Source organism: Sipha flava, unplaced genomic scaffold (assembly GCF_003268045.1).
Source record: "Sipha flava isolate LNK unplaced genomic scaffold, YSA_version1 44_pilon_pilon, whole genome shotgun sequence".
NCBI classification, from domain to species: Eukaryota; Metazoa; Arthropoda; class Insecta; order Hemiptera; family Aphididae; genus Sipha; species Sipha flava.
Genome location: NW_020273203.1, coordinates 348,052 through 364,130, shown reverse-complemented (window position 1 = coordinate 364,130; position 16,079 = coordinate 348,052). Strand labels below are relative to the sequence as shown.

The following is a 16,079-nucleotide window of genomic DNA, read 5'->3' as shown; positions in this document are numbered from 1 at the left end:
CTGCAGTTCTCGTGGCTATTTCTATGCGCATAATCGTTCATACGTACACGATTAATATATAACTACAATAATGGGTGTAATAATAACTATCGTAATAAATGTAAGACTACGGACGCGCGAGACTGGGTGCACAGTGTAATGTATTCGTACACAACACCGGCGGAGAAAAAAAAACGCGTTGCTCGTAACCGCGCGCATACCTCTGTGTACGTTTATACGCTTTACCCGCGGATACCTGGTGGACATTACGTAGCTGCCACTGCGGCACACGGATCGCGGGCGTCTACGTCCGTCGCCGAGGCGCGGGCGCGCGTGCGTGTCGTAATTTTTTTATTCAAATCAGCTTCGCCCGTACATAATAATATGAAATAATAACGATAATAACCTAACCGTCCGTATCTGGAGCAAAACGCCCGGGGGTGGGCTGAATTCTGAAACCGGCCACCGCGAGACGTGATCTTTCTCTCTCCGGTGCGTACACACACGGAGCAGCGTTGTCCGTTTTACCCTTTCTCTGTCTTCCCGCTGTCACTCCCATACGCCCACCCCGGTTCCTCTGCACCGTCCGCGACGCTCGCCCGCGACGTACGTGCGCGGCGCGCCAAGCGCGAAACGCGCGCGCTCGTAAACGCATACAAAAACGAAGAGTAGAAAAAAAAATCCTGGTCGTAGAACCGTTTCTCTCCCGTGTAAAACGTTAACACGCCAGGGGCGTATTTAGACTTACTTCTAGGGTGGGGGGGGGGGCGACTCAAATTTTTTCTTTAATTCAGGCTCAAAATTTACAAGTAAAATAATTGGTAATATTTATATCAGGTGAATCCTTAATATTTGTAGTTTTTTTTTTTTTTTTTTAATCTAATGCCGGATCCACTTAGAATGGTCTTTTGTGTAGTTTTTTTTTAACGCCTCTCTGTGTTTTGAAAGTTTCGCATGTGTTTTATCTAATTTTTCACCAAGTATGGACTGGTTCTTCAATCAAAATAATATATATTATTTATCGTTATGGGACATAGAAACGTTATAAGCAATTGAGCGTTTAACGATATTAATAATTTAAACGTTATTCAATTTAAGCGTTTAACCGTTATACAAATTTAAACGTTTAAAAAATTTTCCGTTTACCGTTATTGACAATTAAAACATGAAAAATTTAGCGTTTTGCGTTATTTAAATTAGCGTAAAATTTGAAACGTTTTCAAATGTAATAATATTATAAAATAAATCATAATTTTTGTTTCTTAATAAAATACCCATTACTTATATAAAAATTGTCTTGGTCTAAAAATTCTCGGGGGGGAGCGATTGCCTCTATCGCCCCCCCCCCCCCCCCCCATCAAACACGCTACTGTAACACGCGTAAACACGGTATCGCATACGTACGGCGTGTACACGTGTTGTGGTATGCGCGTGTACAAGAGAAAAATGTAGGGCGGCTTTGGCGTCCGATCGCGGATTATTAGATCGCGCGGTAGTGCGTCTGCGGGCATTATAATTAAACGAACGCGAAATCGTTCCGAAAGGTGACGCGCGTTTAAAGGGCGGTTGCGCGGCGCGCACATTTTTTGTTCACGTACGTTACGTACGCGCACGCGTGTTTTTAGAGTGCCGAGTGCTCCGCGTACGTACCACCCGTCGCGGAGGTCAGCCGGAATGTCCCGGAGACTAATTACTTTTCGATAACGGACTAATGGGCGCCGAACGGCCGCGCGGCCGCCTCCGTTCCGTCGCTTACGCGCGCTAGTGTCCGTAAACGTACGACGGTCGGTTTTTTTTTTTTTTTTAATTCATTTTTTTTCAATTCACCGCTCCGAGAAACGTATTGTTGATCGCGGGCACAATTGCATTAATCACGACCGCGTGTTGTTACGCGCTCCGCAGCGGGATCGCACGTCCGCACGAGATCCGTCCCGTCGGCGCGACTAGGGAAGGGGGACTTAGGGACTTAGCCCCCCCTCAATTTTTTTTTTTTGATTGCTTAAAATCTAACGATCACTTAAGCGCGGAGCAGCGAGATGCCTAACCGAACGGTATGTGTATACGACGCGGAGAATTGTTCAAAAGTAAACTGTATAAATATAAAATATTATTATTATTATTATTATTATTAGTTTTCTTTTGGTGATTCCTACGATCCTGCACAGTTAATAATAACATTGTTGTCTAACAAATGTGACGGACGGCGGTGGAATGTTGCGGTGGTGTTATGTCATATTTTACGTAAAACGTACGACACAGAATAAGGTAGGTACACGATGTTCAATAATGTAATACGGTAATATTATTTTACGATTGTTTTTATTTCAATTAATAATTATTGTTCCGTGGTTGCGGCAACGGGTGGTACGGGGGGGGGGGGCGAAGCACCCCATGGCTCACATTGACTAGATTTATTTGTAGGTTTTCAGACCCCCCCCCCTAATATTTTAGACCTAGTCGCGTCAATGATCCGTTCCGTTGTAATATGTCTCGAATGTTTTTCACGTGTTCGTCGGTTTCGCGCGCGCGTACGTAAAACAACGCGCGCGACCGGCCCGATATCGACTCCGCGACGTGCGTCGGCTCGAGAAATTTTCGACCGTCCAACGAACGGGTTGTTTTTATTATTATTTTTATTTATTTTTTTTCTAATTCACTGTACATCGCGCGTCAATCGCGTACGTTCGTTACGCGCGCGAATAGTGTAATACACGGATGCACGTGTTGCCGAATGACATCCGGGGCAATCGAGCGCAAGTACGTTTCACCGTGTGCAAATGCGCAAATGAGTTTGATAGTATTGTGCAGTGGCGCGCACAAGATTTTTTTCGGGGGGGGGGGGTCAAGGTAAAAATGTAACACATTTTACAATCAACAAAATCATTCAAGTCCTTTATATATTTTGATTTGAACAATAGCATTGGTAATAGAATATAATATTCTATCATCAATGATACTAGGTATTCAATACTAGCTCTTCGTATTTCAAACTTGTAAAATTTCTAAATATAAACCTAGACCTCGGAGAAAATTTCGGGGGTTGGGGTATTAATACTCCTTAACCTCTCCCCCCTGCGCGCGCCACTGGTATTGTGATTGTTGTTCGACAGCCAAACGGTGCGCGTATGTATACAACGCACCACGTGTCCACGCGTTTCGCGGTACGGTCACAACTAGACGTTCGGAATTAACATTTACAATTTTTTTTCTTCTGCTCGTTTACGAATCCATTCCATGCCTGCTTTATTAACCCTTCGAACACGATTCGTGCGGCTGTAAGCGAATGATTATTCGTTGGATGAACAATCGTTGTTCGGGTGTACCAGCGAATCGTTCTGCAATCATCGCGGTAGGTCGAACGTTTTGTGCGACTTGTGCGAAATCGTTGTCGTCGGTTTTTTTTGTTAATTTTTTTTATTCCGAGGTATAAGTACACGATTGTAAAACAAAAATACCGCGGTCTATGATTCACAACGGCACCGGTATAAAAGTTTGAACGCGCGTGTGTTTATCCTCTAGGCGCCTCAAGACGTTCGTCCGTCATTCGAAGTTTTAAAACTTTTATTTCCAATTATATCAAGTGTTGTATATAAAATAATAAACGCGTCCGCTTCAACGTTTAATGTAATAATCCAATACAAATAAAGCGATTGTCTAAATGTGTACGAACTGCATTAGAAAGTCGAGAAGTATAAAACTTTAAAATATATATACATACATATATAGAACGTAGTTAACGTTCTATAATCACTTTTAATCCGGAGAAATTTCTCATTAAACTTCTCGATAAGGACACGTGTTTCAAATGAACCGTTTCAACGGACGAAATTACTCCAGAAAATCCAAACATCATGCAATGTGAATGTAATCTGCATCAGAAATTAAAAAGGAAAACAACGATAACTTCCACGTTATACGTTGTACTACATAATTTGTATGAACAGAATAAACAATTTGATTTTACACAAGTAGTTTTTTTGAGTTCTAAATTATTTGATAAGTACATATTTTCTTCTTTAATATTTTTATAATCAGTTGCTTAATATCATTAATCATATTTTTTTAAATAAGGTGTGTTGGGCAAAAAAAACTCTAAAGTTATAATGACTTTTCTAAATCATATTTTCAATTCAGTCATGACGATAACCCATCAATTGAAAGCAACTCTAATTAATATTTGAGAGACGATATATTTGGAATCATATAAATGGAATTACATTATACATTTATATATATATATATATATTATAGTTTCAGACTATTGTCGGCTAGAAAAATTATAATATATTATACAGCGCTCAAGTTCCATGTTAATAATTATATATACTGACGAAGCAATGACAGCTTAACATATATTTATAAATATTATAAGTACGTACAATCGTGTTGCTCATTTCAAATATTTTTAATGTAAAAAAAAAAAAATGAATCGTATGAAAATATACAGGAATCGGTATTTGATAAGACGTTTGGTTTACATTAAATGTACATGGGTAGTTATATCATAAACACTAATGGGTGTTATAACTTGGGTGTTTCTCGAAGACTATTTAATAGCAATCTTAACCGTGTTAATAGAAATCTACGTTTGTTTTTGAGTTTTTCAAGTTGGAAACATTTAAGCAATAACTCTTGGACGGATAAATCTGAATTTATAAATTATCTTTACTGGAAATATTTGCAATAAATATGTCCTCGGAAGACATCTAGTCGCACACTCGTTATAGGTTATATGCGTACATCATTTTTGCATAGTTGACCAATAACAAACTTGTACATAACATAATAGGCATGATGAACACTAAAGATACCGTAAAATATACGTTTATCGTAAGACGTGTATAAGTATATTTATATAATATATAATATTATATTATAATCATATCATAAATAATGCGATTTACTCGATTTTGAATAATTTTATACACATATAAAAAAAAAATTATTACCGAAAAACTATGCAAGTTAAATGTCATTTGTTGCTTAATAAACCTGAATGCCGAGTTATTCCATCGAACCCAACCAAAGAAGATATCATATTATACATAGCATATAATGACCAATACATTATCATATATTGACAAAAAATTTGTTAACAACGTTAACGTTCTAAACATGGGTATGTATATAATTCCTACAAAGTCATGTTCATGTACAATACATGTATATGTACACTAAATTCATGTACACGAGTCTTAGTTACGTTAATTAAGTGCGTCGAACAACTTAAAATTCAATATAACTATTAATTTTATTGTACTAAGTATACTTATATTTAAGAAACTATCGAAAAACAAATAGTTGATTGAAATACTTTATGAACTACGAATTCCCATGCTTTAACTAGTTAAAGTTAGTTTTTGACTGGTGGCTTGCAATCGTAGAAACAAATAGTTGATTAACACATTATAAAGTACGAATTTTCACGTTTTATTTGATTATGAGTGGCTTATAATCGTAATGTTTATTTGCAAATTTGAAAAATAATGTCCACACTTTTTTCAATACATTAACAACATTGTTAAATTTACATCATTTTGTGCATAAATATATAAATATCGACAAAAAGTTGGAATAACCTCATGCGTGTAATAATATTGATTTTCTTTAATAAATACGATTCACCTCCAGAAATTCATCGAGTTATAAAAAATATTTCAATCACAGTAATAAAAATTTATTTTTATTTTTCGTTTAAGAATTAATTTTATCATCGGGTATAGTTAGTTCAAGAGTAGAACTTTAAGGAGAAATAATTTTTCGTGAAATATATGTTAATAAAATAATAATTGTAATTAGAATATTTGTTGAACAAATGAATATATATAAAGAAGATTTTCGAATAAAAAAAAATTAATTATGTTCCCCAGTAAAAGTTTTGCAGATATGACTGAAAGTTACGTAAATTCTCGGTTATCTATAACAATTTTAATAAGTAGAAATATAAAATTTGAAACAGACTGATAATGAGAACCACGTAAATCTTAAGTAAATAACTAACTGATATTAAAGAATGTAGTTAATATTTATTAATTTTACAAACGTTTGATATTATTATATCACATGCTAATTAATTGTACGGAGGAAACGATTTATTTGTTGTATTTTTCTCATTGCCTTATGTTTAAACCGAGCGGACGGATATCCATTGACACGGTGTTATCTAGCGACGAAGTTACGGACAATTCATTTATCGTTTGCAACGTAATGTGCAGTTATAATTACCGTTTCACTTTTGCACAAGTGCATAGTAATAATAACAAATAAATCACGAAATTATAATACATATGTGTATCGTATATTTTTACGGCCACCTCGCATGTTTGCGGAATAAAATATAATAAATGTATTTCTCGAGAAAATAAAGACCAACAATTTTTCCGTGAACGCACGCGGTAATATGTTATTGTCGAAAACGAAAAAAAAAAAAATACACACACCAATTACCGCGTATATTTATTTATTTTTTTTTTTTTTACCATCGGTTACCTCTTCGTCCGGAGTACGCGTTATTATTATTATTGCAGCGCAAGTGTACATAAAATATATTACACTTTAAATGTCGTCGTTGTGGATTAAAAAAAAAAAAAAAACAAAAAAACTTTGTTTTCTTTTCGTGTCCACACGTACATACTCTACTGTACGGTGCGCGCGCGCGCACGCACACACACACGCATGAGTTGGTCCGGCGACCGATACGCGGGCACGAGAGATGCACTTAACCTTAATCGGCCGAAAAAACCACACGACGGAAGACGGAGACCGAGTCTGAGAAAGACGGACCGACGGACGGAGGAGAAGGAAAAAAAAAAAAACGATGCCGACTCGCGACGGACGTTGTCACGAACCTAGAAAATGCGATTTCACACAGACGCACGAAATGTACGCGTACACGCCGTATATAAAAAAAACTCGTTTTTTTTTTTCTTTTCGTCCCGTATTTATTCGTTTCGGGGGCCCCCACAATTTACGACGTCCAACGGGCGAGTAAATAATATATAACGACGACGATCGCGACGATCGCGACGACGACGACGACGACGACGAATGTTAATAATATATCCGTACGTACACGTTTACACACAGTATGGTATACGTGTAAACGGTCGAACACGTGGAAAAAGTATCGACGGAGGATGCGCGGCGGCGGCGTTAATAGTTCCGCGGCTAATGCGCGTCCTGATTTATAGCCGCCGCGATGTCTGCACGGAAATTCGGAGATCAGGTTTTCGCGCGCGCGGCAACGCGTGTAACGTGACGGGCGGGCCGTGTAGAACGCGCTCGGTCGGACGACGACCGAAAAAAATAATAATAATTGTAAAACGTCGGTTATCCGAACCTCCGTTACGCCGGGACCCCCTCTGTTGTTATCCGAACGTTATTACGTTTCAACGGCGTAATGCATCATCCCGGTCGCGGTTCGCTATCGGTAGGCGCTTGCAGGGTCTGAACTAGGGGGCGGGTGACGGGGATTCGTCCGCGGGCGTAAAATTTTGGAGGGTGTGATTTCTGTAATCATTATCAACTTGATATTTTCATCTTTGTTAAACGCTGTTGTTACGTCAAAACTCGACGAGTGTGATTGCATATTAATTAATTAGGAAAAAATTCTCGAGAAGAGTATTTGATTATTGGTCTACGGATAGGGCGTGATTTTAACATCTTCACCGGGCGTAAAAATTCCCAGTTCCACCTCCGGGCACTCGCGATCATCTTGACGACGTCCGCGTGCGGGGCTAGCTCATCAACACGTGCACACATGATTTACCGGACATATCATGCCCGTAACAAATAATAACGTGGTACGTAATTCGTGATAATACGTAAAATAAATCAATAATGTGTAATAATATTGATTTTTTTTAATTTCCAACTATCGCCTGTCCGGCTAACCGGCGTGGTCCCGATTAATTCGGATAGTCAAACGTTCTACTGTGCATCGCGTGCGCGTCGTTTGCGCTCGACGAATGCGAATCCCTCCCGTTCACCGCAAGCCTCGGGGATTCGGGGATGGTGCGCGAAACGTGCCGGCGCGGCGAGGAAAAACAGATCGTCTTGCCCAGTGCTGCACCGGTTGAAAATCGGATTGTTACGGTTACACGTTCGGAAGTGACGTTATTCACGCGTTTACGTGTACGAACGCGGTTTTTTCGAACGGTCATCGGTTATCGTTTTCGTGTTTTGTTTTTTGTTTTTACAAAAAGCCGAGTGACGATCACGAACAACGTTCGTGTAGCCGGCCGTGTGCTAATGATATTTTGCAAACGTCCGGAGTAGGTTCGCCCCGTTCCCCGACCGGTCTTCGACTGGAAATCGATTTACGGCCCATACGCGTTGCTGCTACACGTCAACAACGGTTGCTGTCGCGCACGATGTCGTCGCGATCGGGTCGTGCGGTCAAATAAAATTATCGAATACAGACTGCAACGGAAGTGTATGTATGTTCACAAGAATACCGAAGTTTCGAACGTTTTGATTTTGAGTTACGGACCGATTTGCGATCAATTGTACGCGGACCGTTTCGGGTTTTCTTTCCCTTTCGTACCTATCGGACGATTAAATAATACCGATTATACTGTACGACACACCGGTACGTCGTGTCGACGAACGCGCTAATACGACGTCGCGCAGACCGCCTATGTCCCGTTTAAACGACGTCTGACGACCCGATCGGCACGATATTATAATAAACGCACCCGCGCACACGTTTTCGTTATAACGCGTGAACATTGGGGACATTGAGTACGCGCAAATACGTATTACTACGTTAACGTTCGTAACGGACGAACCGCGTGCGTGTAGACGTGACCGGATTCGGAGACATGGCGTTCGCAGCGACAGGGTTCTGGGAGAAATCCCCAGAGATTACTCGTTGATCTAAATAAACGGGTGTAACGGAGACGTCGAGTGGGCGAGAACATCGAATTATTGTGTACCTGCAACAGTCCATCGGATTTCAGACGAATTTTATTTTCGATAAACAACCACAACGATAATATATATATATACAAAACAAAAATTATCAGATATTTTAAAACGGAAACTATACGATCGTAAGAATGTCAACAGAATGGTAACCGACGGGATGAGTGCCGAAGAAAAGGTTTAAAAACAGTTGAAGTGATGCGTTGGAAAGATACAGGGTCCAATACCACGACGGCCGACGAACAGCGTTGATGGTGGCTATTGATTTTTTCTTAATTAAAAAGCCAAAATGATTTTTAACAAATTTTTACAAGATTTCTGATGTTTAATAATTACTCTGGTCAATAAAATGGTACAAGTATACTGTGTTTTAAATCGAGGTTTTCAATAATCGTCCATAAATTCTAACCTAAACCCAATTGTATGTTCATGCATTATAATTGATTTTTTATAATAAAATGTTCACGATTAACTTCATGTCAAACTGTTATTACTCACGACGGCTGCGTGATCAGTACAATTTATACCGTCTCAATCACGTACACAATCGAGACACCTTAGAAAATTTAAAATATCTTAATGTATCTTCTAATTTTCATACATTTTACGAACAAAAAACAGTTCAACACATTTGTTTTAAATTCAGGGTTGATCAGACTTAACCGTATTTCCACTTCGCACCCCGCATCCATGTATCGCTCATTTTTCAGGAAACATTTTGAACGTTCAATGTTATAATTAATAATGAAACAATAAAAAATTCAATTAAAATTAAAAACTAGTAAAGATTCTCGTGTTTCGGTCAATTATATATCGCGTTTATAATATACTTACATCGATGATAAAACATCTACGCTGCGCAGCAACACAACCCGTAATGTTTGTTGCATATCCGTCTCCCCCGACGGATCACGGCGTACACGTACGTAGAAATCGGTTGTTTCTTTAATTTTTCTCCACCCATTCATCCCGCGAACCAAAACGCGCATGTGACCATTAAACTCGTTTAGAACAACGTAATTTATGAATTAACGTGTGCGCGTATCCGTACACGGGATATGCGTAATACATGTTTGAACGTTTATAAACGACGATTATTTTTTTTTCCTAACCGTACGGCAGAATAATCTCACCTCCTGTTTAAGACAAGGATTGCCCAGAGGGTGGTAGTCGCGGCAGTACATAAATATACGCGCGGCTGCCGCACGCAGTGTCACGCAACACGTACCCACCGAAATGACGACTGCCGTACACATCGTATAATAATAATATACACATTTCGACGTGATACGATACCTTACGCGGTTGTGTTTGCATTCCAACGCGATAAAGTCTTGTGCGACTTGTCTCCTCCTTTTATATATCCCGTACGATTTATGAAGTCGCACGATTCCGCGGGCACGCCGAGACGCGTTCAACCCGTAATTAATTATAATGCGCTTGCGATATTGCACCGTTTCGATGCAGCATTCGTGTGTACGAGCCGCGCGACGAGTGCGCTTACGATTTTTAATTTTACGCGTAACGAATGTATCTATCCCCGAGTGCCTGTCCGGTTTATCCCGTCGAAGAGATCAAAGCGGTCGGTAGGCCAAAAGTCCATTTCGTCTCGATGGGCGTGTTCCTATCCCCCATTCGTTTTGTGGTTCGCGTCCGTAGAACCAGAAGTGTAATGAGTCGAAAAAAAATAATTTTCGTTTCGTTTCACTCGTCTCCAAGAGCCAACGCAGTACCGCACGTTACAATGCAGTTCAACTCGAACGAGACGATCGCAATAAAATTTGTATTCCGTCCAGAGCTTGTTAAAATATGACGATTGACACTTCACTACGGACGGATTGTTGAGCTTCTGTACTACTGTTATTTTTTGCACGGCAGCAATAACCGACACAAGTGCGGTGATCGTTACGTAAACCTGTGCGCGCACGGGCTCCGGAGTTGGTAACTGCGGTACAATCAACAATAACGGTCGATATTTTATGATGCTCTCGGGTGACAAGGGTAAAACGTAATTTTCGCGTCACGTGATATTACATTCGGTTCGTCCGCCGAGCCGCGGACAGCCGCACGAACTCGCAGTGATCATTTCCTTCGAAACGTTTAACGTGGTTGATTGTTGATTATTCGAATCCGGTGAAAACCTGAATACGCATCCCTGCGTGCGCGCGTCGTATCCCTTAAACGCGTACCTACGATTTATTCCGCGATGTGTACACGTACGTGTTTGCACACGAGCTATTACCGACCCCCGGGAGATGAATAATAATAATGATAATTGTGATATATCGCATTGTTGTAACAAAAGTGATCGCCCGGACCGCGTCGTGCGTGTTAGCGGATACCGGTTTGGAACTACTAACGTCGCGTGGGGGAGGCTGACCAATTTCGCAGTCGAGGCGGTCGTCGTGCGTGTGTGCACTCAAGCACGTGCGACGTCGTTTCGCGAACAGGGGACGGGAGACGAAAAAAAAAAAAAAAAAAATGCTAAAATAATAATAAATAAACTGAAAACATGTTACGCTATTATTCATCGGAATACGATAGTAATAATAATAATAATAATAATATATAATATATTATTTTACGTACAATTATGCACATTATAATATATACGCGCGCAGGATGTCGAACGTGTGGTGTGCACATTGTATAACCAGTTTTGGCGCGCGATATCACGTGTTCGCGGACTGGAAACGCTCGAAACACTGTTGTTCGCGACAATAGACGGTTTTCGTGGGGCGGCGAGGGCGGATGATGCGATAATGCGGCGAGCGTTCTCGTTTTTTTTTTCTTTTTTTTTTCTATAAATATTTTTTTATTGTTCGCCGTTGTTATTGTCACGCGAGGGGCACGTGCCCTCGTTCGCCGCCCTCGCCTTCTTACACGTGAGCCTAAATTTTAACGGTAAAAAAAAAATCCCGCGAGCCGCCCGCGCCCGCGGTGATCCGAAAAAAAAACGGTGAAAAGATTTGTTCGTTCGCGCGCGCGTGGTATAACGGTCGCGATTACAGCTGCAGCACTTCGTCCGTCGTGTTGTCTATATTGCTGCGCCCGTCGTATCATCCGTACGCGCTCTTATCACGCCCCGTCGGACGCCGTACGTTCGCGTTACCGCGTTCGGTTGCCACTCGCATCGCGGTGCCCTAATTCTCGAATCGTCGACCGGTCGCGTTTCCGACGCGCTGGACCGAACGGTTTTCGTACATCGCATTTTTCTCCCCCGGCGACGTACACCCCCGACGAACTACGTATCGCCCGTAGGTTAGCCGTGCTACAAAGTACGAAAATAACGGTTTTCCAGTTGTCTTGTTCGTTTTGGTGGGCTCCTAAAATGGTACGTTCGAGTTGCTCGTCGAGCGCTTGTTCGGCGGTATCGTATAGTTTTTTTTTTTTTTTTTTTAAACGACTATCCCAATTTTTCACGACGGCTCCCGATGCGCGGAAATCTTATACGCGGCGTACATAATATTGTAGACGTTCGAAAATTTAGCCGCGAGCGAACACTCGATGTTGTGTTCGTACAACGTATAAGTACCCGTTTGTGTTATCAACGGAATAACGTGGCTGATGACACGTTTTCAGCGGTCAGATCTTGAAGATCACAATTCACACGGGTAATTAATTTATTGATTATATTAATTTTATTTTTAATTCATTTTTCATTGTAGCCGTCTATAAAATTTCTTGTGTACGTTTTATTCGAAACATAGATTTTGCTTTTTTCATTTTGTTATTTTCGAAACATTCAACGCAACTCCGTTTGCTGCTCCCACTTTTACGCTGTTCTGAAAGTTGTTAATATCACTACATTTCGAACCCCGAACCGAGTACCGTTAACACTTTTCAAGAAATCAGTACACAATACGGCTCTTCAACTGCAGCTATACCGGTGCCAGAGGGTTAATTGTTGTTGGGTCGGACGCGAGTGATCGTCGATGTACACCGTATTGTTATTATGCTCCCTCGATTTTATAACGCGTCATGGTGCACGTTTCCTGTAAATGAAATATTTTTTTATTGATATCTTTAAATCACCCCCCGTTTTAATGTAGACCGGGCAACCGGAAAAATGTGACCATTATAATATAGTACTTATACGTGTCTTATAACTGGTCATTATTTAATTTTTATTATTGTCTTTTTTTTATGTGAATATATATATACATTTTTGTATACCATTCTATAGGTATATCAGGTACCTACGTCTAACAACCATAATGTGGTGATAATAACACTGACTGCTACATTATGTATATGATTACGCCGTATAACAGTTTAAAATCACGTTGGCCGCATTTAATTCATATATTTACGAGTAACCCAAGACGTACTGATACGCAAAAAGTTATTAAACACACAGGTATCTGTTTATCAACTTTTTATCGACTCTGTGTTATTCCGTCTGTTGGCAATTCTTTCCGATCGTACCTACGTATTATGCGTACGGTTATCGATCAGACGAATCATCATGTACGAACACTCTTGTACCAATATCGTTGAGTATAAGCGAGCTTGATTCAATGGTAATTATTTTATTTATTGAACTTCTCGATATTTCTTCTTAGAATGAAACATGTATCATTCGAATGAACGCTGGCTAATGGTTTTGTCGACATTCCATAAAACACACAATTTCATAACGTAAAACGCGTCTTAGATCAATTGTCATATTAAAGATACGCCTATAATTTGCCGTAACAGATTATTTGTGGTACTAAGGATTTGTAGATTGTAAATAATATAAGTGGTACAATGTGCCCATGCATACGTTAGAATTGAAATAAAATGTTGGTAATAACCTCTTTCGAAAACTAAAGAAATATAATTTTTTTTTTACTTAAAGATTCATTGAACATATTATTCCTTAAAAAAATCTACTGTTTAGACAAACATAGTGTAATTTTGGTTATTACCAAGACCATAACTGATACTGTAATATAATAACGTTTACCTCCTGTTACAGTTTTTTTAGATGACACGGATTTATGTATTATACAATTTTTTTTTTTTAAAAAAAAACATAATTATACAGTTGAAGCTTTTCCGTGATCAGGTGCCGATGATTTTCTACAAACTTGGTACCTAAAATGTATACACGGATCTTAAATACGTATGGATACAAGAGAAGCATTATAATTATTGTATGAGCTCAGAACTAATATTTAAATTGGCTCGGGTGTCTGTACACGACTTCGCTGTTTAAGAAGTGTACACATTTTGTTTGCTTGATTTGTATTCCCTTGTCGGCACACTTATTGTTATGCCTACGTTTGTAAAGTTGAAGGAGACGTTTGTTTGGTCCACACAGGTGGAATGCAGTTTTTAACTTAGCTGTCTTTCGATTTTTTTCAATTGTATTGTATTCATTCTTTTTTTTTTTTTTTAGTGTAAAGCTGTTTGCAGTATAAATAACAAGACATTCAATTGCCAGCCAAATTAATAGAGACGTTGTCGAAAAACTGGGTTTTCTGAATAAGGACATCGAGTGTTTTCAGTGATAAGATCCGTGAAGAGAATTCCAAAGAAACATTTTACGGGATCGAAACCCAATTAAATCCATTAAAAAAAAAAAAACAAATGTGTTGTTTCCTGCATTATGTCGCAATTGACTTCGATGCGTTGTGCACGTACACACAGCTTCGACACTTTAGATTTATTGATCGATTAAACATGAAAAGTTTCGATAAATATTTATATGCATTTAAATATAATATAATATGTAGGTTATAGTTGTAACGAAAAATTAATATTTATTAACTTACCTGTACGGGTACCGTGGCATCTAAACGGCATGTATTATAGAAAATCCTTCGGGAGTCCGACGCAAAATACAGCCACTGGACGTACGGATCATTAAATAGAATATGTAATGCTGTGTACGATAATATGATGTACAGAAAAACGACATGAATGTATATTTACAATTATTTTATAATAATATTTATTCAAACACCGGCCGGTACAATATGTTATACTGGAACCCAGGAATGACGAACGCGCACTCGAATACGACCACGGGTAACGTATACATATCTTGTGTCGTATTATGTTTCGTCACACAGCCGCACTGCTAGGACGGCCATTATTGTACACCGTACTTGTACTTATTAAAAACATGTAACGGATGTGTGTAAAACGCTGTGTTTGAATTGGTTTCATCGTTGATTTGAAATATTATAGCATTCGTAGTATGAATAAAGCCAGACGAAATAAATAATTTAATGCTTTTTTTTTCCGTGGCATGAAATATGTGTACGATTCTTTTACTTGAATTATATTAAAAAATACAACGACTTAGGACTCGAAATCATTCTCAAAACGTACAAATATGAATCGGTTTCGTGTTTGTAATGCCAATACACTCATATCCGTGATCTACATCAAATCAATAAATATATATTCATAGCATTGTACTAGTATCGTTATAATCGTCGCACCTCGTGTCGTTATCGATCAATCATCTTTTATTTCACTTCGTACCTCGTAAGGAATGAAATAGCATAATTTGATACAGATACCACCAAAATGGCTATGTCGTTAATGTATAATCCACTAATAATAATTCCATTATTTATTGATTTGAATATTAAATATCGAACTAATCGAAACTCAGACATAGTTATTACTTACTGCCGTGTAAATTTTTTTTTATCTAGTTTTGTTCCATCAAGGTAAATCATTGGTACAAACCGAATTGGGTGAGCAGCAATATAATATATAACATAAATAGTAATAAATAAATAATATTATGTTCACATGAAATTTAAATGGTATTTGACAACGTGATGTAAGGACGATAATATTAAATCATGCGTGTTCAACGGAAAAACGATTAACCACAATTTCAACATGTTTGTATGAAAATAATTCAAATACATTAATTATAAGTTAAACTGTTAAAATGACGATCATAACCACATTTATCCACCATCTTGTTTCACAGTTACTTTGAAATAATATTTTTGGTATTTTAATAGTATTTTTGTAGTATTTTAATGTAATTTTTTACTTATATATATTTTTATAATTTTTAATGATTGTTAACAATTCAACCATATAATAAACATAATTAATCAAATTAATTATTTTATAACATTGTAGTTGTAAATTTGAATTCGATATCATTATACATAGTATTAAACACGTTAAGCATGAATATTTTCTAATGTTTGAAA

At 38.5% G+C, this 16,079-nt stretch overlaps 1 long non-coding RNA gene across 1 annotated transcript; it reads left to right on the top strand.

The window, feature by feature from the left end:
• The first annotated feature begins 1,818 nt into the window (after window positions 1-1,818).
• LOC112689527 lies at window positions 1,819-15,824 on the top strand. The gene is made up of 3 exons (XR_003149130.1): window positions 1,819-2,030; window positions 2,112-2,244; window positions 14,291-15,824. It is a non-coding gene; the product is annotated as an uncharacterized LOC112689527 (long non-coding RNA).
• The last annotated feature ends 255 nt before the right edge of the window (window positions 15,825-16,079 follow it).